The sequence below is a fragment of the Chiloscyllium punctatum genome, chromosome 2, assembly GCF_047496795.1.
Source record: "Chiloscyllium punctatum isolate Juve2018m chromosome 2, sChiPun1.3, whole genome shotgun sequence".
Classification (NCBI taxonomy): Eukaryota; Metazoa; Chordata; class Chondrichthyes; order Orectolobiformes; family Hemiscylliidae; genus Chiloscyllium; species Chiloscyllium punctatum.
Window position 1 is genome coordinate 35,113,672 of NC_092740.1, and position 23,903 is coordinate 35,137,574.

At 42.3% G+C, this 23,903-nt stretch overlaps 1 protein-coding gene across 4 annotated transcripts in view; it reads right to left on the bottom strand.

Annotated features, from left to right (window-relative positions):
* The window catches only part of sorbs2b (sorbin and SH3 domain containing 2b), a 485,383-nt gene that overhangs the window by 305,322 nt on the left and 156,158 nt on the right, over positions 1-23,903 (bottom strand). The window contains exons 1-2 of one of the 4 annotated variants that reach the window (XM_072595438.1): positions 6,793-6,992; positions 5,966-6,007 (exon numbers count right to left, since the gene is read on the bottom strand). The exons of 1 other annotated variant lie outside the window; for it this stretch is intronic. The gene's annotated coding sequence lies outside the window, so the exon portion shown is untranslated. Of the gene's footprint in view, positions 1-5,965; positions 6,008-6,792; positions 6,993-23,903 lie in introns of those variants that run through there. 2 more of the 4 variants (XM_072595454.1, XM_072595483.1) reach the window with 2 other exon arrangements.

A 23,903-nucleotide genomic window follows, 5' to 3' on the forward strand; every position in this document is an offset into this window, starting at 1 on the left:
CTACTCGGTTCTTTAGAGCATTCCCTTGTTGATAACAGGGAGCTTGCTCATGTATAGGGGAAAGAATCTTTCTCTGAACAAAGACTCCCTCCACCCACCCTGGCTTCAGTCAGGAGTTAGTATTCAGACAATAGTTGCATACGCCTGCCTCTTGGAGAATTTCCACTGGCATACCAATGGATTGTTATTATAATAGTGAACATCATTTCCTCCCATTTTATTTACAAGCCTTGCTTAAACACTGGACTAAACTGGAGTGGTGTGGTATGTTCAATTACAGCAATTTAATATCTCATTTTCAGACATCAAAAGCATCTTTTTAGAATTAGATATCCTTTGGATAACGACACAGCTGTATTACTTTAGCAAATTGCATTTCTACTTGACTGACAAAGTATCATATTCATATTTTAAAAAAACACTTCTTCCATTTTAGTCATACAAAATTATCCATTTGCTACAATGGAATTAGTGAGAGCATAAGAAGTGAGAACCATAAAAAGCCACTCCAACGATGTATCAGTCGCAGAACCATAGAATGGTTACAGCACAGACGGAGTCTATTTGGCCCAGTTTGTCCATGCTGGATCTCTGCAAAAGCATCACACTGAGTCTCACTACCCTTCTCTCCATAGTCCTGCAATTGCTTTCTATTCAGAAAATGATCAAATTCCCATTTGAAAAGCATGACTGAATCTGTCTCCACCACACCCTTAGGCCATGTGTACTAGATCCGAACCACTCGCTGTGTAAAAAAAATTTTGTGTCGTTTTTGGTTCGTGAGCCATTCATTTGTATTGTTTTCCACTGGAACTTCTGCCAATGGTAACAATTTATCCCAGTCTCCTCTGTTCCTGTCCCTCATATCTTTATCATCTCTAACAATTTTTTTCTCAACCTTCTTTTCTCCAAACTATTTCTGTAACTCAAGTCTTGCATCCCTGGGATGATTCTCATCAATTTCCCAACACCCCGTCACACTTTCAGATCCTTCTGAAAGTAACTTGTGCAGAATTGGGCACAGTACTCCAATAAGGTAAAAACAATGACTGCAGATGCTGAAAACCAAATACTGGATTAGAGGTGCTGGAAGAGCACAGCAGTTCAGGCAGCATCCAATGAGCAGCGAAATCGACGTTTCAGGCAAAAGCCCTTCATCAGGAATAAAGGCAGTGAGCCTGAAGCGTGGAGAGATAAGCTAGAGGAGGGTGGGGGTGGGGAGAGAGTAGCATAGAGTACAATGGGTGAGTGGGGGAGGAGGTGAAGGTGATAGGTCAGGGAGGAGAGGGTGGAGTGGATAGGTGGAAAAGAAGATAGGCAGGTCGGACAAGTCAAGGAGACAGTGCTGAGCTGGAAGTTTGAAACTAGGATGAGGTGGGGGAAGGGGAAATGAGGAAGCTGTTGAAGTCCACATTGATGCCCTGGGGTTGAAGTGTTCCGAGGCGGAAGAGGAGGCGTTCTTCCTCCAGGCGTCTGGTGGTGAGGGAGCGGCGGTGAAGGAGGCCCAGGACCTCCATGTCCTCGGCAGAGTGGGAGGGGGAGTTGAAATGTTGGGCCACGGGGTGGTTTGGTTGATTGGTGCGGATGTCTCGGAGATGTTCCCTAAAGCGCTCTGCTAGGAGGAGCCCAGTCTCCCCAATGTAGAGGAGACCACATCGGGAGCAACGGATACAATAAATGATACTCGTGGATGTGCAGGTAAAACTTTGATGGATGTGGAAGGCTCCTTTAGGGCCTTGGATAGAGGTGAGGGAGGAGGTTGGGCGCAGGTTTTACAGTTCCTGCGGTGGCAGGGGAAAGTGCCAGAATGGGAGGGTGGGTCGTAGGGGGGTATGGACCTGACCACGGTAGTCATGGAGGGAATGGTCTTTGCGGAAGGCGGAAAGGGGTGGGGAGGGAAATATATCCCTGGTGGTGGGGTCTTTTTGGAAGTGGCGTAAATGTCGGTGGATGATTTGGTTTATGCGAAGGTTTGTAGGGTGGAAGGTGAGCACCAGGGGCGTTCTGTCCTTGTTACGGTTGGAGGGGTGGGGTCTAAGGGTGGAGGTGCGGGATGTGGATGAGATGCGTTGGAGGGCATCTTTAACCACGTGGGAAGGGAAATTGCGGTCTCTAAAGAAGGACCCCATCTGGTGTGTTCTCTGGTGGAACTGGTCCTCCTGGGAGCAGATACGGCGGAGGCAGAGAAATTGGGAATACAGGATGGCATTTTTGCAAGAGATAGGGTGGGAAGAGGTGTAATCCAGGTAGCTGTGGGAGTCGGTGGGTTTGTAAAAAATGTCAGTGTCAAGTCGGTCGTCACTAATGGAGATGGAGAGGTCCAAAAAGGGGAGCGAGGTGTCAGCAATGGTCCAGGTAAATTTAAGGTCAGGGTGGAATGTGTTGGTGAAGTTGATGAATTGCTCAACCTCCTCGCGGGAGCATGAGGTGGCGCCAATGCAGTCATCAATGTAGCGGAGGAAGAGGTGGGGAGTGGTGCCGGTGTAATTACGGAAGATCAACTGTTCTACATAGCCAACAAAGAGACAGGCATAGCTGGGGCCCATATGTGTGCCCATGGCTACGCCTTTGGTCTGGAGGAAGGGGGAGGATTCAAAGGAGAAATTGTTAAGGGTGAGGACCAGTTCGGCCAAACGAATGAGAGTGTCAGTGGAAGGGTACTGTTGGGGACGTCTGGAGAGGAAAAAACGGAGGGCTTGGAGGCCCTGGTCACAGTACTCCAATACTTCAGCAAATGTTCTACCTAACTCCCAAGTGTAGTTAAGTTCAAGCTTTACCAACTATGTCATTTGAATATTTTGGTAAGTCCCCTTCTTTGTCCAGCACGGAGCCATGTAGTCCAACAACCACTCTACCACATAAAACACAAGATATAAGAACAGAAGTAGGCCATTCAGCCCATTGAGTCTGCTCCACCATTCATGGCTGATCTGATAATCCTAAATTCCACTTTCCTACCTTTTCTCCATCATCAATGATTCCATTCCTGATTAAAAATCTCTTTATCTTTGCCTTGAAAATAGCTAATAGTCCATGAGCCAGTCTTTACAACTCTCCGTGATTAAGAATCCACAGATTTACTATCCTGTGAGCAAAGAAGTTTGTTCTCATCTCTGTCTTAAATGTGCCACTTACTTATTCCTGATGAAGGACTTTTGCTCGAAACGTCGATTTTCCTGCTCCTCGGATGCTGCCTGGCCTGCTGTGCTTTTCCAGTACCACACTCTCGACTCTGATCTCCAGCATTTGCAGTCCTTGCTTTCGCCTATTCTGAGATTATGTCCTCTGGTCCTAGATTCTCTACCACAAGGGGAAACACTTTTCTGCATCTATCCTCTAAACTCCTCTAAGAGTCTTGTATATTTCAATAAGGTTGCCTTGCATTCTTGAAAACTCCATTGCGTACACACCCAAGTTACTCAACCTCTCCTCGTAATACCATCCCTCCATATTGGGATTCTCCTCTCGACAAAGAAGCACAACCTTCATAACATCACAAGAATAAGCCAACATTTTCAAATGAGTGTGGGAAAAAATTGACGGAGCAAAACTTCATCATCCATTTGGAAATGAGCCATGAGTGGAAGTATATAGTTTCTGTTTACTTTCTTTCAGGCACTCCCTTGAGGACAGGGCTGACTTGCTGACACCCCAATTCAATGCATTCTGAGATGATTGACTGGTCTGCAGACCCAGCCATTTGCTGAATAGATGGTGCTTTAGGAGTTGGTAGATGAGGTTTGTGCATTCCTTCCAGTGCCTCAACTCCATCACTGCAGAACTCACAACAAAACCATTCAATGTTCTCCATTACGGTTGGTCAGAAGCCAAGGCCTCCCAAAGATATCTAACCTTTCTGTAACAATTGGTTAACCTCCTTATGCGTTTCCACTGTCTTCTGGTAATCTGTTATGACTGAGCTTCACATAGAATAGCTCCTTTGGGGAGGCAGGTATGGGGTATGTGGATCTCATTTCCTGTCCACTAAAGTTAGATTAGATTAGATTCCCTATAGTATGGAAACAGGCCCTTTGGCCCTACAAGTCCACATTGACCCTCTGAAGAGTAACTCACTCAGACCCATTCCCCATATTTATCCCTGACCAATGCACCTAACACTATGGACAATTTAGCATGGCCAATTCACCTGCAAATCTTTGGATTGTGGGAGGAAACCAGAGCACCCAGAGAAAACCCACACAGGCACAGGGAGAATGTGCAAACTTCACACAGACAGTTGCCTGAGGCGGGAATCGAACCCGGGTCCCTGGCGCTGTGAGCCACCGTATTACCCCCAGTTGTTCTGGAGTAATTAGCATCTTGATTCTGGGCAAGTTGACTTGGGAGAGGAGACTGCTGTGGGACCACCTTACTTGTGACTAGACTTGGAGGATCTTGTGAAGGCTGTGCTGGTGGTAACTCTCCAGTGGTTTGAGTTGTCTGTTGTAGGTTGCTCACCTCTTTGAAGCATTTGGGAATGTAAGGATCACTGCTGCCTACTTAGTCTCAGATTGAGATCCTGCTCCCCAATTACCTTTCTTCCTGCGGGAGCAGAGTGGATCTTGCAGCTTCTCCTGGGTTTGCAAGCTTAGTTAAAGATTTATTACAGTATTTTTACAGTTATTACAGTTAACTAAAATAAGATTTTTTTCCCATTTCCTTACATAAATAGGAAAGGTTTGGACGGATATGAACCAAGAACAGGCAGGTAGGACTAGTTTAGTTTGGGATTATGTTTGGCATGGACTGGTTAGACTGAAGGGGCTGTTTCTGTGCTGTATGACTGTATGACTCTGTGACTCAGTCAGTTGAGCTAGTACATTGAAGGTAATGATGAAGGTTGTCCTCTCTGATCCATTTTCATCAAGAGCAGTCTCTTAAGAAATGGGAAATGGTCCACATTTTCTAGGATTTTGTGATTAATTTAATCACCGGGGAGGGATGTTGTGCTGTGAAAACCAGTTGGCGGATGGTTTTAGTGTTTAAAGAAATGTTCTTATGCTGAGGGGAAGGAAGCAGCAATGACCCAGAGGTCAGTTTCTAAATGAGCACACACATATCCACACTCATCTTTCTGACCAAGGTTGTAGTGGTCTTGGTTTTGGAGTCAATGTGACATAGCTTGAACAGGTTCCCTTCTGTTCTGTAGATTATCTCTATGTCTGGGTACTTTGCTGGATTTGAGGTGCGTGCTATTGAGCATGATGGCACTGTGGTTATTTTGCTAAGATACTTATCCAGAGACCTAGATTAGTAATCCCAAGAACAAGACTTCAAATCACACTACATCAGTTTGAGAATGTCAACTGAGTTTAAAAGGTCCAGAAATAAAAAGTTAATGTCACTAAAAGTGATCACAAAGCTGTCAATCTGTAATAAAGGTCCAGCAAGTTCCTAAATGTGTTTAGGAAAGGAAACTTGCTAGCCCTATACAATCTGGTCTACAGGGCAAAAGTGCAAATGCTGGAGATCAGAGTCAAGATTAGAGTGGTGCTGGAAAAGCACAGCAGGTCAGGCAGCGTCTGAGGAGCAGGAAAATCGACGTTCCTGATGAAGGGCTTTTGCCCGAAATGTCAATTCTCCTGCTCCTCGGATGCTGCCTGACCTGCTGTGCTTTTCCAGCAGCACTCCAATCTTGAATCTGGTCTACACGTGATTTAAGACTTGGACCAATCCAAATGACTCTTTATTGAGTGAAGTAAAATCTGAAATTTATTTTCATTTGGAGCAAATGCTGATAATCAAGAAAAAGAACACAGAAAGCTTATTTCACACACAGAAGCTAAGCAATGGTATTGGAATTTGCTCTTGCTGATAAATGGTTGAACTAAGTATTACACATTACGGTCTGCAATGAAACAATTTGAAAGGGATAGTGGTATTTACTTCTCTGTCCTAAGGCCATTATCTCATGGAATTATACAATGCAGGCTCCCACTGTGGAGTCAAAATTAATCCCACTCACCAGTTCTTTCTCCAGCCCGACAAATTTGTCCTTCTAAGTGTGCTGTAAAACAAACAGTACATTAAAATGCAGGCCATTCTTCGCTGTCTTATGGCTGGGCTGATGTTGCCCAACTTACAATTTGTACAGCTGAAAGTGCTTATCATTTTAAAACATTTACATACTGAATGAACACCTATTCCTCAGCGTTCTTTCAGTGGTACAGAAGGAAAATGAGCACACCAGCAAATGAGATCTGCTTGAGGATATTTGCACACATCAGTTGTCATGCATTGTGTTCAGTTTTAGATTGAATACCATCAAAACCAACAGTAAACCATCTCTTCCATTCTTGTGCAAATGTGGTAACAATTGATCCAGACTTATGTTTCAACCAGAGTCTCAAAGGGATATATCTAGAACATAAGAAGGGAAATAAGATGAGCTGGTGTGACCCTTTTAACATTCAACAGGCTCAAGGTCGATCCTCTACCACAATTACATGAGGGAAAATTCTACTCTAACTGGAACTACTCCTTTTGGACTATTACCAATATAAAAGCTTACAGCTTGTAGATGCGGATAGAATGTTAAATGTTTCCTTGTCCATTTTTATAGCATACTTTACATCAAATCAACATCAAACTCATGCAATTTAATACCAAATCTGCATATAACTTCGGTGAATTTAACCTGGCTTCAATTTATGAGCATTCAATATGATTTCTAGACAATTTGAAAACTAATTGCACTCTCGAGTTAGCAAAAGCCATTTGATAACATCGAAAATATAAGTAACATTTGAAGGCAGATGTTAAAAGCTGGCACATGAACATAAAATTACATACCTAAAGATATGCTTTGCCTGACCAAGTATGGTTCCCATCAGCTGTATAGTTCAATACCAATGTCTGAATTACTCTAAAAAGGCAGCAGTTTCAAAAGCAATATCTGCAGTATACCAGTGTAAGTTCAATTAGATTTGGTATACAGTGCCATAGGGAACAGGCATTAGACACAGTCTCAACTTCCTAAAGGAGGTACGATTTTGCAAGGATATCTCAAGCTCTTGAGAAAGATAAGCTGAGGCTTGACATCAACAGAAATCAGCTTCCCTGCCTGGGTCACAACCTCCCCAGTCGAGTTTGGAATTTGATCCCTATGAATTCTATGTCCTAAGAAGGACACAGTTGAAATACCTCAGGAACAATAGGAGGGCCAGTTACTGAAGGAATGTCAAGCCTGCCACTTGGAGCTGTCCGGCTCTGTCATGTGTAAAATAAAATCTATGTTTTTACTAATAGAAAACCAGACTAGTTCCCTGACTGGAGAACTATGTGTGGGTCAAAAGTATTAAAGTTCAGCAGTGAACTGAGACAGATATTGAAAGCAGAATGGTCATGGCGAGATACAGACAATAGCACATGTAGTTGAAAATTGGTTTGTAACACAAGTATGTGAATAGAATGGAATGTTAAGGACCCCAGTGCTTCCAACTTCTGCAAAATAGTTCTTATTGGCCTGTCAGCATTTAAGATACAACTCAAAAATATTTTATAAATACTGAGAAGAAATAGAGCATTTACACCATTACACTGTTTTATGAAGAAATTAATAACACACAAATGGCATTTATCAATATTAGGTTTGATAAATATTGAGGGGAATTTTTATGCATGTTTTACAGAAATGAGAAGTACCTTTTTTTCCTGAACAATGCCTTTGTAGAACAGTTTCATTTAAAATATGCCTGTATGTGCATCCAGCAAAAACTGAAGGTGATGGTATTTTTTTCAAACTCTTAAACATTTTGCTGGGTAAAAATCAAAGCCCAATAGGGCTAGATTTTAAAAAAAAGCACAGCAGGGTGTGTACTAGAAACAGAAAGGTTGCAAACCTGAAACATTAGCTCTGTTTCTTTTACCACAGATGCTGTCAGACCTGTTGAGTATTTCCAGGATTTTGTGCTGTAATTTTGATTGTGTATGAGGCTACTCACTCCAGTACAAAGATGAATGCATCTTTTACATTGGATATAGTTTTTAGGAATGAAATGGAGAAAGGAAAATTGAAGGGAAAGGAATTGCTTATTTCTCATTATTCTTTGGAGGTATAATCTACCTTGCCATAGTCTATGTTCAGTATACTGCATAGACCCTGGCCTTTCTCAGCTCTGTGTATGTGTTGAAGAAAATAAAATTACTTTAAACTATCTTGATCTGCAGCTATTGAATTTTTTTTTTTGCTTTCACTTCTTTCAATGGCTTAGAAGTGGTAATAATTTGATCTCAGATAAACTGTAAAATCTTGAATAGTTGTGTTCTAGAATACTGGAATGGTTTGAGTTCCTAAACCCGGACCTTGATATTGCAGGTTTGCTGTTTCCCTTTTGTATCGAGTCAATGCACTGAGAGCTGGGAAAGTTCTTGTGGCTTGCTTCCTTGAGGAAGTCGAGGAAGGAGATCCTTCTTGCATTGGCATTGCAAAGGAGGAAATGAGCTTCCTGAGAGATTTAATCTCCTGGTGCCTGGATCTCTTATGATAATCAACTCTCTTGGCTTCAACAACTCCACCAACTCCGAAATTAACTGCTGAGTTTGACTGCTATTACTGAAGATGGAGGACAGGGAAAAATTCTGGCTGTAACAGGTCGCTCCTTTTTTTTTGAGGTATTTTAGGTGTTGGAGATGATTTCCTCAAATTCCAGAAGCAGCAATTACTTTTTTATATGCTGTTGCATTGTTTTGGAACTTGGGAGAAAAAAAAAGTCAAAACAACAGACAAAGGCAAAACATGATGAGGTCAGTGCAGGAGAGAGAGAGAGAGAGAGAGAGAGAAAAAGACATCCACACTGCTAACTGTCACAGCAGTGAACCTTGCGCAGTTACTGCCTTTGCTGTTTAGTTCATCTATCACTAGACACCAGAGTGCATCTAGGAAAATTAACAAACAGCGCAATTCACAACTGATCATGGAGGAACCTGTTTGGGAAAGGTCACAGCACAGAGGCGGATAAGTGAATAGTTTTAAATGTGGCCTTGGGTCCGAGCTGAAATTCTTCAGTAGTGAATAGAGTGGGTTCTTTACTGATTATATATTTTATTGGGATATGTCTCTTGATTAAACTTAAAAATATAACCCAAACGTATTAAGTTAACCTGGAGCAGTGTTTTGTAGAGAATAAGATGGTGCTATTTCTGCGTCAGTAGACTGAAAGAAGCAAAAATGGACTTTAGTAGAGTGATATGCTCTTATTGTGAGACGTCGGAGTTTAGGGAGAGAGTACATGTTACTGAGGATTATATCTGCAATAAATGCCGTTGGTTGTGAATCCTATCAGATTGAATAGAATGGTTGGAGCGACAGTTAAGGCAATGAGGAATTTACAAGAGCAAGGAGGTGTGATTCTTTTGAAGAGGTGACAAGTAGGTTAGACCAGGGAAACCCAGTGCATGTGGTCTATCTAGACTTCCAAAAGGCCTTTGATAAGGTGCCACACGGGAGGCTGCTGAGCAAGGTGAGGGCCCATGGTGTTCGAGGTGAGCTACTGGGATGGATTGAGGATTGGCTATCTGACAGAAGGCAGAGAGTTGGGATAAAAGGTTCTTTTTCAGAATGGCAGCCGGTGACGAGCGGTGTCCCGCAGGGTTCAGTGTTGGGGCCACAGCTGTTCGCATTATATATTAATGATCTGGATGAAGGGACTGGGGGCATTCTAGCGAAGTTTGCCGATGATACGAAGTTAGGTGGACAGGCAGGTAGTACTGAGGAAGTGGGGAGGCTGCAGAAGGATCTAGACAGTTTGGGAGAGTGGTCCAGGAAATGGCTGATGGAATTCAACGTGAACAAATGCGAGGTCCTGCACTTTGGAAAAAAGAATAAAAGCAAAGACTACTTTCTAAACGGTGAGAAAATTCGTAAAGCCAAAGTTCAAAGGGATCTGGGAGTGCTAGTCGAGGATTCTCTAATGGTCAACATGCAGGTTGAGTCCGTGATTAAGAAAGCGAATGCAATGTTGTCACTTATATCAAGAGGGTTGGAATATAAAAGCACCGTTGTGCTACTGAGACTTTATAAAGCTCTGGTTAGGCCCCATTTGGAGTACTGTGTCCAGTTTTGGTCCCCATACCTCAGGAAGGACATACTGGCACTGAAACGTGTCCAGCAGAGATTCACACGGATGATCCCTGGAATGGTTGGTCGAACATATGAGGAACGGCTGAGGATCCTGGGATTGTATTCATTGGAGTTTAGAAGATTAAGGGGAGACTTAATAGAGACGTACAAGATAATACATGGCTTGGAAAGGGTGGACGCTAGGAAATTGTTTCCGTTAGGTGAGGAGACTAGGACCTGTGGACACAGCCTTAAAATTAGAGGGGTCAATTCAGAACAGAAATGCGGAGACATTTCTTCAGCCAGAGGGTGGTGGGCCTGTGGAATTCATTGCCGCAGAGTGCAGTGGAGGCTGGGACGCTAAATGTCTTCAAGGCAGAGATTGATAGATTCTTATTGTCTCGAGGAATTAAGGGCTACGGGGAGAATGCGGGTAAGTGGAGTTGAAGTGCCCATCAGCCAGATTGAATGGCGGAGTGGACTCAATGGGCCGAATGGCCTTACTTCCACTCCTATGTCTTATGGTCTTATGGTCCTATGGTGATGAATGGCAGTTAGAGGAAGGGAGAAAAGTCGCAGATACAGTCAAGTAGATGGGGTAACTTTAGGAAAAGTAAGAGAGGTAGGCAGGTGGTGCTGGAGTCTTCTGTGGCTATCCTCATTTCAAACAAGTATGCTGTTTTGGAAAATGTAGGGGGTGATGGATTCTCAGTGGAAGGTAGCACGAACAGCCAAGTTTCTGGTATTGAGACTGGCTCTAATGCAATGAGGGGTACGTCGGGTTTCAAGTGATCACTGTTTAAGAAGGACGGTAAAGACAAGCCAGGGAACTATAGACCGGTGAGCCTGACCTCGGTGGTGGGCAAGTTGTTGGAGGGAATCCTGAGGGACAGGATGTACATGTATTTGGAAAAGCAAGGACTGATTAGGGATAGTCAGCATGGCTTTGTGAGTGGGAACAACTGCAACATTTAAAAGGCATCTGGACGGTTACATGAATAGGAAGGGTTTGGAGGTATATGGGCCGGGTGCTGGCAGGTGGGACTAGATTGGGTTGGGATATCTGGTCGACATGGACGAGTTGGACCGAAGGTTCTATTTCGGAGCTGTACATCTCGATTACTCTATGACTCTCCTAATTAGCTTTGTGGACTGAAAAAGACTGCATGAATTGTGATCTGTAGGTCAAACCTGCAGTTTCTAAAGTAGTGAGCTATGGAATCAGATCTTGATGATTTTGACATTAGAATGTTCAATTGAGTTCATGTCAATCCCATGGTACAGGCGTCACATAAAGGAACCATTCGTCTTTGTACTACAGTAAGCAGAGTCGAGAGTGTGCTGCTGGAAAACTCTCGATTCTGATCTCCAGCATCTGCAGTCCTCACTTTCTCCTGCAATAGTAAACAATCTCATACTGCGACAAAACTACTGCAGATGCTGGAAATCTGAAACAAACAAACAGAAAATCATGCAAATACTCAGGAGGACTGGCAACATTTGTGGCAAAAGAGAGAGAAATCATGTTTCAAGTTTGCAACTCCTCTGCTTCTTACTTTCAAAAAAAGGCTAACATTTCAAGATTCATGTTATTGTCACAAACTTTATAGAATTTATACCAGAATTGCATTTAAATTGCGATATGTCTGTAGAAAAGTGGAGCAAGTTGTACAATTTGCCAAACTGAGAAGTGGTTGAGTTTTCATACTCTGAGTAGTTAAAGATTTGATCTGAAATGTCAGCATGGCCAAAGCAACTGGAAAAGTCTTTTCTTAATTTGTGTAACTAAGAAAGGATTCTTCAAGCAGCATTTTCAAGGATGCTTCTTTTTTTTTTCCCTTGCCACTCCCACCCCCCCATCACTGTCAGAGGCTTCACGGTGTAACCTTAAAATGGGCAGAACAGGAGAAGCAGGAGAATGGAATAAAACAGGCCTGGAAGGGTGAGAGGTAAGGCTGTGCCCGATGAGAAGAAATGAATAAGTCACAAGAGGCTATAGACTCGTCTGCTTCCTCAAAAACACTTTGCTCACAGAAGCAATACTTCAGTAAATGAAGTGCAAGAAGAACTGTACATCCAACTAACTTTCAAATTTCTTCTCACACAAAAATATAAATGAACATCAATACTTTGAAACAAAAAGGTTGATTTTATATACAGATGGGTATGTGCAGCAAGGGTTGATATTTCCTTAGATCCTGCTTGGGACTGAATCACACTGATGTCTGAGGGCCCGAGTGCCTGGTCACACAAGCTTCTTGAGATTGAATGAACATTGATGTCAAAACCTCTGGATCCTAAAACTCTGGGAAGATCTTTTCCATCATTCTCTTCAAGCAATCCAAAAAGCCTTCTTTGCTAATTATCAAAGCATTATCTGGAGGTCAAAGAGACACACCCTTGTCTGTGGGCCCACCAGGTTCTGGATTAGAGTGGTGCTGGAAAAGCACAGCAGTTCAGACAGCATCAGAGGAGCAGGAAAATCGACGTTTCGAGCAAAAGCTCTTCATCAGGAATACCAGCCAATCCATGGCAGTGTCAATGGTATTAACCCTTTCCCAATATCAGGTATGAATTGTGGGTCAGTGGCCAGTGTCTCTTGCCTTTGAGTTACAAGGCTGAGAGTTCAAGTCTCACTCTAGTATACAAATAGTAGAATCAAGGCTAACACTCCAATACAATGCTGAGGGAATGCTGGCAGCTGCATTGGCAGACGTGCTGCCATTTTAGATGAATATTAAACCAAGGCCATCTACTTTATCAGGTGGATGGAGAAGATCCATGGGACCATTTCAAAGAAGAAAACTATCCCTATCCCCTGGCTAATATTTATCCCTCGGACGTTAATGCAAAAGCAAATTATATTTTTTTTATTACACTACCATTTGTAGAAGCTTGCAGTGTCTAAATTGGCTACTGCATTCCCTACAATATAACTTTTAAAAGGATTTCATTGGCTATAAATCACCTTAAAGGTGGTTGTGAAAGAACCTGTATAAATGAAAGCTTTTCTTTTCTAATTGGCAGTAAAAATGGCTTTGGATTTTGTCATAACTGCATCGGCTGCCTCAGGTCCTCAAGATCAGCCTAGCCTCCATGTGACTGTAATGCTCATCGAGCATCTTTCTGAAGGCTGAACCCTGGAGATCTGCTGAGTCAGGACCCAATCATTAACATCGGAGGTGAGTCTGTTATCAATCCTCAGATCCTACCCTGACATATGTCCTCTGTTACTGGGGGAAATAAATGAAAGAGTGCTTCGCATAATGAGTTGGAGGTGCCAGTGTTGGACCAGGGTGGACAAAGTTAAAAATTACACAACAGGTAATGAAAGAGTGGCACTCTGAAAGCTGGTGCTTCCAAATAAATCTGTTGGACTATAACCTGGTGTTGTGTGATTTTTAACTTTGTTCACATAATGAGAGCATTTAGCTTATCTTCTTTGCTTTGATGAAGTTGTTAAACTTTTTCCTGCACTTCAAAGGAGCCCTGGTGCTTTAAACGGGTGATACTCATGACACTGTAATCTCCTTGTTACAAAGAACAGCCAACTTTGTGGCTCCCAACCCAGAGGGACCTTTCTTCTTCCTCCCGACCTCCCTGACAAGGATATGTGCAAAGCTCCCCGAAAAGGAGCAGCACGGTAGGTCAGTTAGCACTGCTAGGTTAGTAGGTTAGCACTGCTCCTCACAGCGGCAGGGACCCGGGTTCAATTCCTGTCTCGGGCAACTGTCTGTGTGGGGTTTGCACATTCTCCCCATATCTGTGTGGGTTTCCTCCGGATGGTCCGGTTTCCTCCCACAGTCCAAAGATGTGCAGGTTAGGTGAATTGGCCGTGCTAAATTGCCCATAGTGTTAGGTGCATTAGTCAGGGGTAAATGTAGGGGAACGGGTCTGGGTGGATTGCTCTTCGGAGGGTCGGTGTGGAGTTGTTGGGCCGAAGGGCCTGTTTCCACACTGTAGGGAATCTAATCTAAAAATTGCCCCTCAGTCTTTAGTCTGCATCTCCTTCTTGTTAGTCTCGTATTGTAATTGTCACCATTAGGTAACAGTAGATTTATAGATGACCCAACTAAAGTTGCTTTGATCCTGAAGACATAATGGTCTAGAAATTGTGAAAATGGAATGAAGCTTTAGGAATGATTGATGGCCATACTCCAATATTGTTTCATATATTTAGGTGAAGTGTTTTTATAAATGTTGTGGGTTTACATATGACATTATATTAGAAACAGAGATATAGAAGCAGAAGTCAGTTTAGCCCTTCGACCCCACTCCATCATTTAATATGATGATGGCTGATCTTCTCTTGGTCTCAACTCCACTTTCCTGCCTGTTCCCCATGCACCTTTATCCCATTTTTAATCAGTGACATATCTACTTCTTTCCTGAAGTTTGAATATTGACCTATCCCTGTGTTTCATCAGAATATTTTTAATTCTATTTTATACCTAAATCAATTCTGATTCGCTAATGCAATGACACAAGTACAGATTGCTTTTGTGTGAATTACATTTTCAGCACTGCTCACTAATTCTGTTTTCAATATTTTAAATACTACAAATCTTCAACATTATGTTTGCTTTTTGTGTAAAGATATCTGTCAATATCTGTCAGAAGTTAGGGCTGATCTGAAGTTTCAGGGGCTAAATGAACTCTCTGGCTCATATACTCCGGACCTCGATTTAATCTCCAGTCTGTGCAATGGTGATGTCTGCTCAAGCTCAAGTCAAATGCCTCCAGCATCCCAAGAATAAAAAGCAGACTACTTAAACTGGAGAAGACCAAGAGGAGATTGAATCAAGATTTTTCAAATTATGAAGGGGTTTCCGTAAGAAAAGCTTACTGCCTCTAGGGATTCAGGGAAGAGAGGTCATTAATTTATAATTCTCCTGCAGAGTAAGGAGAGAGGCTGGCATAAGGAATCCTTGGCCACAGGGAGTTATTAAGATAGAGATTATTGCCTGTTTTGAAGGAAAAATAGAAAAAGATGTGAATCAGAGAGGCAGGTCCAGGACTAGGAAAAGAAGGCAACCAGCACTGATAAAATTGATTTGCAAACCTGAGTGATTGCAAGGTTATGATGGCTTATCAGAATCACAATGCAGTAACTCATTTATTAAAAATGAACATGTTCAAAGTGAGAGGACAACTCAGCTGAAATATGATGGCTTTCACAGTTAAATAGCCAAAGGACACACTCTTCTGACCTTGCTGACACTTAGACTGATTTTCAGATACAGAACACAATGGGTGGGCAAAGGATTGAGAAATAATACTGCCCGGCTGTTGGCATGTGTGAGTTACCCACTCCCATTTTAGATTCATCCTTGCCTGATTGTGATTGCTTAGCCACTCCTGACCAGTAACACACCAATCCAGGGTGGCTGGGGAGAGTTGGAAGGTGGCACAGGACGATTCCAAAGAGGTTGAAGGTCATTGTTAGACTAAGAGAAGAGCATTCATCCTCCTTCTAATCCACCAAAAATCAATACACTGCTGTCATGGAATCATTGAATGGTACAGCACAGATTACTCGTTCTGTTACATTACACCTTTCATTTCATGGTCATAGTCATAGAGACGGACAGCATGGAAACAGACCCTTCTGTCTAACTCGTCCATACTGCCCAGTTTTCCTAAATTAATCTAGTCTTATTTGCCAGTGATATTTGGTCTATATCCCTTTAAGCCCCTCCTATTCAAATACCCATCCAGATTCCTTTTAAATGTTGCAATTGTACCAGCCTCCACCACTTCCTCTAGCAGCTCATTCCATACCCGCACCAAACTGTGCATAAAAAAGATCCCTTTTCAAGATTTCCTCTCTCACCTATGCCCTCTAGTTTTGGACTCCTCTACCCTGGGGAAATGGCCTTGGCTATTCAGCCTATCCAAGCCCCTCATGATTTTATAAACCCCTATAAGGTTAACCCTCAGCCTCCGACGCTCCAGGGAAAACCGCCCCAGTCTGTTCAGCCTCTCCCTGGAGCTCAAACTCTCCAACCCTGGCAACATCCATGTTAATCTTTTCTGAACCCTCTCAAATTTCACAACATCCTTCCTATCGCCCTTTGCAGTGGCATACACACTTCCAGTCAGAACTGCTCAGAAAGCTGAGTGCTTAGTCTGACTGGGCGGAATCTCACTCCTGTCCCTAAAGGACTCTCTTCCAAGTGGGAAGCAAAATCCTGGGCAGCATTACAGATCTCAACATTTCCCTTAAGCTCCTGACTTCTACAGCCAGGAGCACTGGCCATCGACATCAATATCCGCACAATAATCAAGTTGGAGGAAGATTCTATTTTGGAAAAATATTGCCCAACCTGAGCATTTCCCTTTCAGCATGGTTTGCTTGTTAGGCAAAGGAAACTGCCATACAAACAGATTTCAGTAGAGGATGACTAATGTGAAAGCGATGAAAATCATATGAATATATTTTATTCAATTTTAAAGACGGCAGCTTTGAAGGCTCACAGATTCACTTGTGCCAATCTCTGGAGCATGCAGATGCACTGAATAAATCACAGATTACTGAACAGCACATGCCTAAGTTTCAGCAGCAGCTAGTTATGTAATTAATTTAACACATGTAATGCTGTGCCTTTAATGAGAATTTGAAGGAAACAGAATTAGGTCCAACCAGGGCTCAATCAACTCAACGGCAATTGGCATCTGATTCATTCAAAACATATTTATTAAAAATACAGATTAACGTCGATGTTGTCTTTTCCATTTACATTAAATGTTGTACACAACTATATTTCACAATTGGGTTTTGTAACAGGGATTGTGGATTTAACATTCCAGAGGCTGGAGCATTGGGCTCAGCTCCACCTCTGCTGGCCTCTGAAGCCACCACGATGTTGCGCGATTCTTTCAGTAGCTCAAAGCCATGGTTTCCAGGTGAGGACTGACTGGTGGAGCTGCTGAGTCAATCAAAATATGGCTGACAGCTCTTCAGCCCCAGAGCACCACCACTTGATGCTAAACTTATTAAAAATGATTAAAACTCTCCATCAGACTGAACCAACTTTCAAGAATTCAGTGAAATCCATCACCGATTCAGACTGGGCTGAACCACAAGGGAGAAGGTGCAGCCTGATGATTTTAAAGAGTTGTATCTTCTCGCTATGCCTAATGCCTCTTAGAATTCACATAAGTATCAGCTACAATATGAAGGGTGTTGAGAGGTTAGGTATAACTTTTCCATCTGAGCTCCTGGAGTCAGTGTGGGGGTAGGGGAAGGCTGTGTTCAAATTTCATGAAGATGCACAGATGCAAGTGTCTGAATGTATTCACTACCTGCTAGAATAGGAAGAGTCAGGTTTTAGGCAATCATAGAATTCGTACAGTACAGAAACTGGCCATTTAGCCTATCGATCCACACTAATTCACTGAAGAGCACCCCATTCAGAAACACCCCCACCCCCAAAACCCTATCTGTGTAACCCTGTAATTCCCATGACTAACACATCTAACATGTACATCCCTGGAAACTATGGGCAATTTAGTATGGCCAGTCCACCTAACCTGCACATCTTTGGACTGCGAGAGGAAACCAGAGCACCCAGAAGAAACCCACACAGACACAGAGAGAATGTGCAAACTCCACACCCACAGGTAGAATGGAACCTGGGTCCCTGGTGCTGTGAGGCAGCAGTGCTAATTACTAAGCTACCGTGCCAAGATTAGAAGTTAATTCTATTGCCTGAACTTCCTCTTCCCCAGTGATACATACACAGATAAAATAAATTATGTACCTCCCTAAAGGATTAAACCAACTTGAATCTAAGAATTGACATTTCCTAATATCTAAAGCTTGGTACAATCTGAAATATCATCAAGGCGTTGGGAAGGGTTGAGTGGAGATTTCTCCAAATGGTGCCAGACATGATTCAGTCATAATGAAGGATTGTTCTGCTTCGAGCCATGAAAACTTGGAGGAGATTTAGAGTAATATGGAAAAACTGTTTCCAATGGCAGGAGGGTGAGTAAACAGGAACATGTATTTCAAACAACTGACAAAAAAAGCCAGTGAGGTGATGAGAAGGTTTATTTTAAAAGTTGTTACGGTTTGGAAAGTATGGCCTGACAGGATGGTGGCAGCAGATTCAACAATAACTTTTCAAAGGTATTTTAAAATAAAAACAACAAAAAAAATGCTTTCGAGAGAGCAGTGGGTATGATTAGACATCTCTTTCAGAGAGCTTGCACAGACATGATGCCCCAAATGGCCTCATTCTGTGCTGTTAGGCTCAATGTTTTGTGCCTCTTGGATCAGAGCCACTTTCTCCGACACACCCTAATTTCTGTTGTCTGCCTTTCTCTGAAACTTGGAACTAAATTCAAGTCGCAGGTGGACGGGAGCTGAAATCCAAATTATTCATCCTGACTAAACGCAGGAAGCAGAGGGGCAATTTCCCCTGCAATTTCTCTCCTCACCCCATTCAGGGAATGAATCACTGCTGAATCTGTTCCTTTTTCTCTATGCTAACTGAGAGAAACTAAATAAACCAGATTTACAATGTGGAGCTATTTTAATAATATGCCCTTTAATTTGTGCGATTACCGAGAGATGAAAAGCACCATCGTGAATATTCATCACTCCCAAGGGTCTGTCTTTGTGTCTGTGAGAATGGATGTTTTGAAGCACAAACCTGCACTGCCTGTCTCATCTCCTGGAGCTGGGGACCATACACTACACCAATGTTGTTCTAACCAGTTTACTTCGGTTCAATTACCTCAGATAATTTCATGATTTATAGAAGAAGTAAAAATGTAAACAGAGAATTAAATCTGATTTGTACTGTAGAATACAGACAGCACAGAACTGTCTCTTTCGCTGAACTGTCCCCACTTACAATCACCTTTTACTCTCACGTGGCTTTCTTTAGTGTTTTAACCACAACAGTTAAATGATGAAATGATTTTAATTGCTTTAAAATTATGAAATATAAAACATTAAGCAACTGCAGCTTTTGGTTAGTACCATGTTTTTGTTACAACCTCCCTTTGTGCAGTGATATCTTAGGCAGGATGTTTCTTTTCACCATTTCCTTTTTGTATTTACTTAAAAACAGCCCAGGGGTAAATAGGAACTTGAGCTCCATCTCGGTTCTTTCGTGAGCATTTGAATTATTTAGCGGTTGTACTGATGACTGGAACATGTACTACTGCTCATCTTACCAGAGCATCTAACATTTGTTATTTTAAAAAATACTCATTTTGTATCTTCAGTTGCTAACTTTCCCAAGACCAGATAATATGGGGTGAGGGAAGCATTCTGTATGAAGTATCATTGTATGATTAAAGCATGCTGCAGGACAACTGGATTTAGAGTCTGACAGTTTCAATGGTAAAACCTTACAGCTGGATTAACTGGCACTAAGAATAATTTATTCAGTATCGGGTCAGTGCCTTGACCAATTTGATTAATGCAGATTCAGACAGATAGAACAGCGTCCAATATTTCTCCTAATCTCTTTCCCATTACACTTGCTGTGGCTTCATCCATTTATTACTGTTACTAATATCATCTATCACCACATACCTGTCATTCAAAACCTTCCCTCCTCAGTCTCCTCACTAATTTAAAGACCCAATCTGCTTCTTGATAGCAAGTAGATTTACAATGAGAGTGGGAAAAGGAAATGACCAAAGCAATGTCTGTAGGGATCATTGCTTGTACTTTCACCTCCCTCCCTCCAATCCCTAAGGGGATGGCTCCTACTGTCCACTACTTTGCTCAAGTCCACCTTCTCCATCTGTGTTCTTCAGCAGCCTGTACCAACAAGACATCCAACTGCAAAGGCATGATGGCCACATACAACAGTTTGGATCAAAATTCTGCAGTCTTTCACATCTAGTCCTGCAATAGGAGTGAACAATTAAACAACTAACTGGAGGAGAGTAGCTCCACAAATATTCCCATGCTCAAAGACGGATGTGCACAGCACATCAACATAAAAGACAAAACTGAGGCCTTTACATCTTCATCTAAAGGTACTGAGTGGATTATCCACCCTCACAAAATGCAAATAGAGATGGGAAACAAATGCAGGTCTCCTTGACAATATTGCCACTAAGAATGAATTTTAAATACTGTATGTATGAAGGCTAGATTGCAGTATTCCAAGCTTCATTGCTTTGTGAATTCTAACCGATTTTTCTCCTGCCTAAATCCCCATATATATTTTCCTGTAGGTAATGCTTGATAACAATGAGAAATTGATTTATCTGTTTCAACTTGAAATCAGGAGCAGTGATGCCCATTGAAGTGCTTTAGCTACTCACTCAGCAGGCATCAGTTAATAGACCGGGAATAATCTGATCTGCAGGCTTCAGTATTAAACTGAGCTGGGGATGTGCTAACACTTATTAACGGGAACAAATGGTGGTGACGGCGAGTCAGGCAGGGATGTCTTTGTCTATCTGTGAATGATTTATATCTGCTAAAGGTCACATCTTAGGAAGATAGGGGAGATGCACTGGATACAGTGCAGAAGGAGGATAAATCAGAGGCAGGTCTATCTCTCTGTCTTGATGCCAAACCCTAACCAGCTGTAATTTTAACTCTCATGTTTCTTGAAATCAGGCACAATGTCAGAATTGGTCAGCCCACCGGCCTCCATGTTATTGTCACCATATTTAGGCTGGATCCAGTCCAAGGACATTGTCCTGGGGGTGGAAACGATACAGCCCTTATCTCTTGCTGCTACTTACTGGAATGACCTCATGCTCACTTCCCACCCAAGGTTAAAGTCATGCTTCTTGTTTCTGGAAAATCTCAGTTTATCACTAGTGGGTGTTGACTGAATTATTCTCTGACAACCAAAAATAAGATGGAGCATGGAACTAAACAGCGAAACGCTAAGTGCCCATGGCACTGTGATGACTGCGGATTTGGACCATTTGCTGCTAATCCATTGCATTCTTTACCTAAGTGCCCAGGCTGAGATCACTAGTTATTGCTCAGTCAGATGTAACATCCAGCAAATGTTGCCACAACTGCCTTTCAAAATAAATCTGGGCTATCAATATTTAGACCTTTGATCTTCAAAAGTGGTTAGTAATCCCTGTGCTGACGTACTGTCATCAATCGCGTTGCAGGTGCTTTTTTGAATGATCTTTGGAAATCTGACTTGATGTGTCAAGCAGCACACAGTGTTGCCATTGCAATTACATCACTCTGAAATTTTACTGCCTTCCAAGATATAAAAAGCAAAGAATAAAAGTCATCCTAAAACGTGAGCCTTTCTTCAAGCTGGGTTTAAGAATGACCTGTCATGTTTGCTCAATCAACAATACGACAGCCTTGTGCTGAGGGATAATTATCCAAACCACAATGAGACGTTTTCTTAAACCATTCTTGCACTGGAACAAAACGAAAAACGTCACAAGACTCTTAGAAATTCTGTTTCTGTTGTAAAATGTAATTACATTGCTGCAAAATATCTTTACTGAGCTTGTGAATATTGAGATACTGGCAACTTGACAGTTTGAAGCTTTCTTACCCATAATTTTCACAAATGCCATCATTTTCTAGAACAATTGAGTTTAGCTGGTAACATACAGGTTACTTGGTGTAGAACATCCAGTAAGGGTATGAACTACAAAGCACCACAATACCTTGTGGGAAACTATCCAATCATTTCAGGAGTCTGGCCTGGAATCCAATTGACGTGATGAAAATCTTCACTTGAAGGTCAGACTTGAAATTACTCGGGATGTTTCCAGTTTGATTCCTGGTGAGACCAGTCCAAAGCAGCAGCATCTCATTCTAAAGCATTAATTACTACTTTCAGTGAAAAATCATTGGCATAGCTGGTGTGGGAAATGAAAATTATATGCTGCTGCCAAAGGGAACGTTCTACTTAGGTTTAGTTCGATCTCATTGTAGAGGAAGTGTGGAGAGATGAGCCTCAACGTGGCAAATCTAAGCTAGCATGTGCACCTGAGGCAGGATTGCATTTTCCAACTTCGAAAGGTCAAACCTTTGAAAGTTCCAGTGAGTCAAGATACCTATTCTTTTCCAGCTTTTCTGCATGCGGCTTTTGCAAATTGCGAAGAAAGAACTGGTAAAATGACGTCTTACCCACAGATTGCACCACATAATCAAATGTAGTAATTTGAGGAAGTATGGGATCAATGCAGACTTTTTAAGAAAATAATTCTATCATTGTACACAGAGTTGTGTAAAAAAGACTGATGTGGCTGTCCATGTCTGCCTTGTCTCCTTTATGTATAACTAAAAGCAGAATGAAACAACGAATAGTCAAGGAAGACACAATGATTTTATAAAACTTATTTTTTGCAGGGTGTGGATATGACTGGCAAGGCCAGGATTTGTTGCCCATCTTCTATTATTCTTGAACTGAGTGGGCTTTTTGGGCCATTTCCAAGGACAGTGAAAAGTTGAGCCACTTCCACTAGCAAATTTCCCTGCTGAAACGTCATTAGAGAAACAGCTGGGCTTTTACAACAATAAGTCATGAAACAAGCCTTTAATTCCAGACTTATTCATCGAATTTAAATCCCACCAGCTGCAAGGGTGGGACTTGAACACATTTATAATTTTCATCAATATTAACTTTGGCCTCTGGATTGCTGGTCCAGTCACATTAGCAGTATACCACTAACCCTCCCAGGTTGACAGACTGGAGGGAGGTATACTGCCATTTTTGATACATGTATAGTAAATAATGTGGACCTGAATATAACAGCATCATTTCCAGGTTCACTGATGATATAAAACTCAGAAGCAAAGAAAACAACAGGGTGGGGAGGAATGGGTATTAGGAGAACACCACCAGATTTGTTCAATTGGAACTAAAATCGCAGATGAAATTTAAGGAGGGTAGTGTAAGATTTCTAGGAATAATGAGGAGAGTCATGGGGTCATAGAGTCATACAGCACAGAAAAAGACCCTTCGGCCCAACTTGTCCTTGCTGACCAGGTTTCCTAAACTAAACTAATTCAGTTTGCCTGCACTTGGCACATAATCCTCTGAACCTTTCCTATTCATGTAACTATCCAAATCTCCTTTAAATGTTGTAATTGTACCAGCCTCTACCACTTCCTCTGGCAGCTCATTCCACAAATGCATCATCTTCTGTGTGAAAAAGCTGCCCTTCAGGTTGCTTTTAAATCTTTCGCCTCTCACCATAAACCTATGCCCTCTGCTTTTAGACTCCCTTACCCTGGGGAAAAGACCTTGTCTACTGACCCTATCCATTCCCCTCATGATTTTATAAGCCTCTATAAAGTCACCCCTCAGCTTCATATGATCTAGGGAAAAACATCCCAGCCCTGTCCAGCCTCTCCGTATAACTCAAAGTGTCAAATCCTTTTTGTATACATTATAGTTTAATGTATCCTTCCTGTAGCAGGGCAACCAGAAGTGTACACAGTACTCCAAGTGTTGTTTGGACGGTTCCAAGATGGTGGTGGAGTAGCAGGACTGTGCATGGCCTCTTACCTGGGGCTCATCCTCTCCCATCTGCTTTCTTCCTAGTGTTTTTTCCTTTTGCTTCTGCTCTTTTTTCTGACATTCTATTGTTTCATTTTTCTAATCTTTGGCGAGTTAGTCAGCAGCATGGTGCAGCAACAAGAGGAGGCCATGTATAGAGTGGCAGCAGCCTCCTGGCTGTGGGACGCAGCACTTCCAGATGATTGGAAGGAACAGCAGCAGCAAGGGTGTCCTTATTCTGGGCTAGAGGCTGAGGCTGAGCTCCTCCAATGATCCTCTAATGGCAGCAGCAGCAAGGCAGCATCTCAGAGGAGGGCAGCCGGAGCGGGATTCATGCAGCCTGGCAGAGCCAAGGTCTCTTGGTTGCAGTG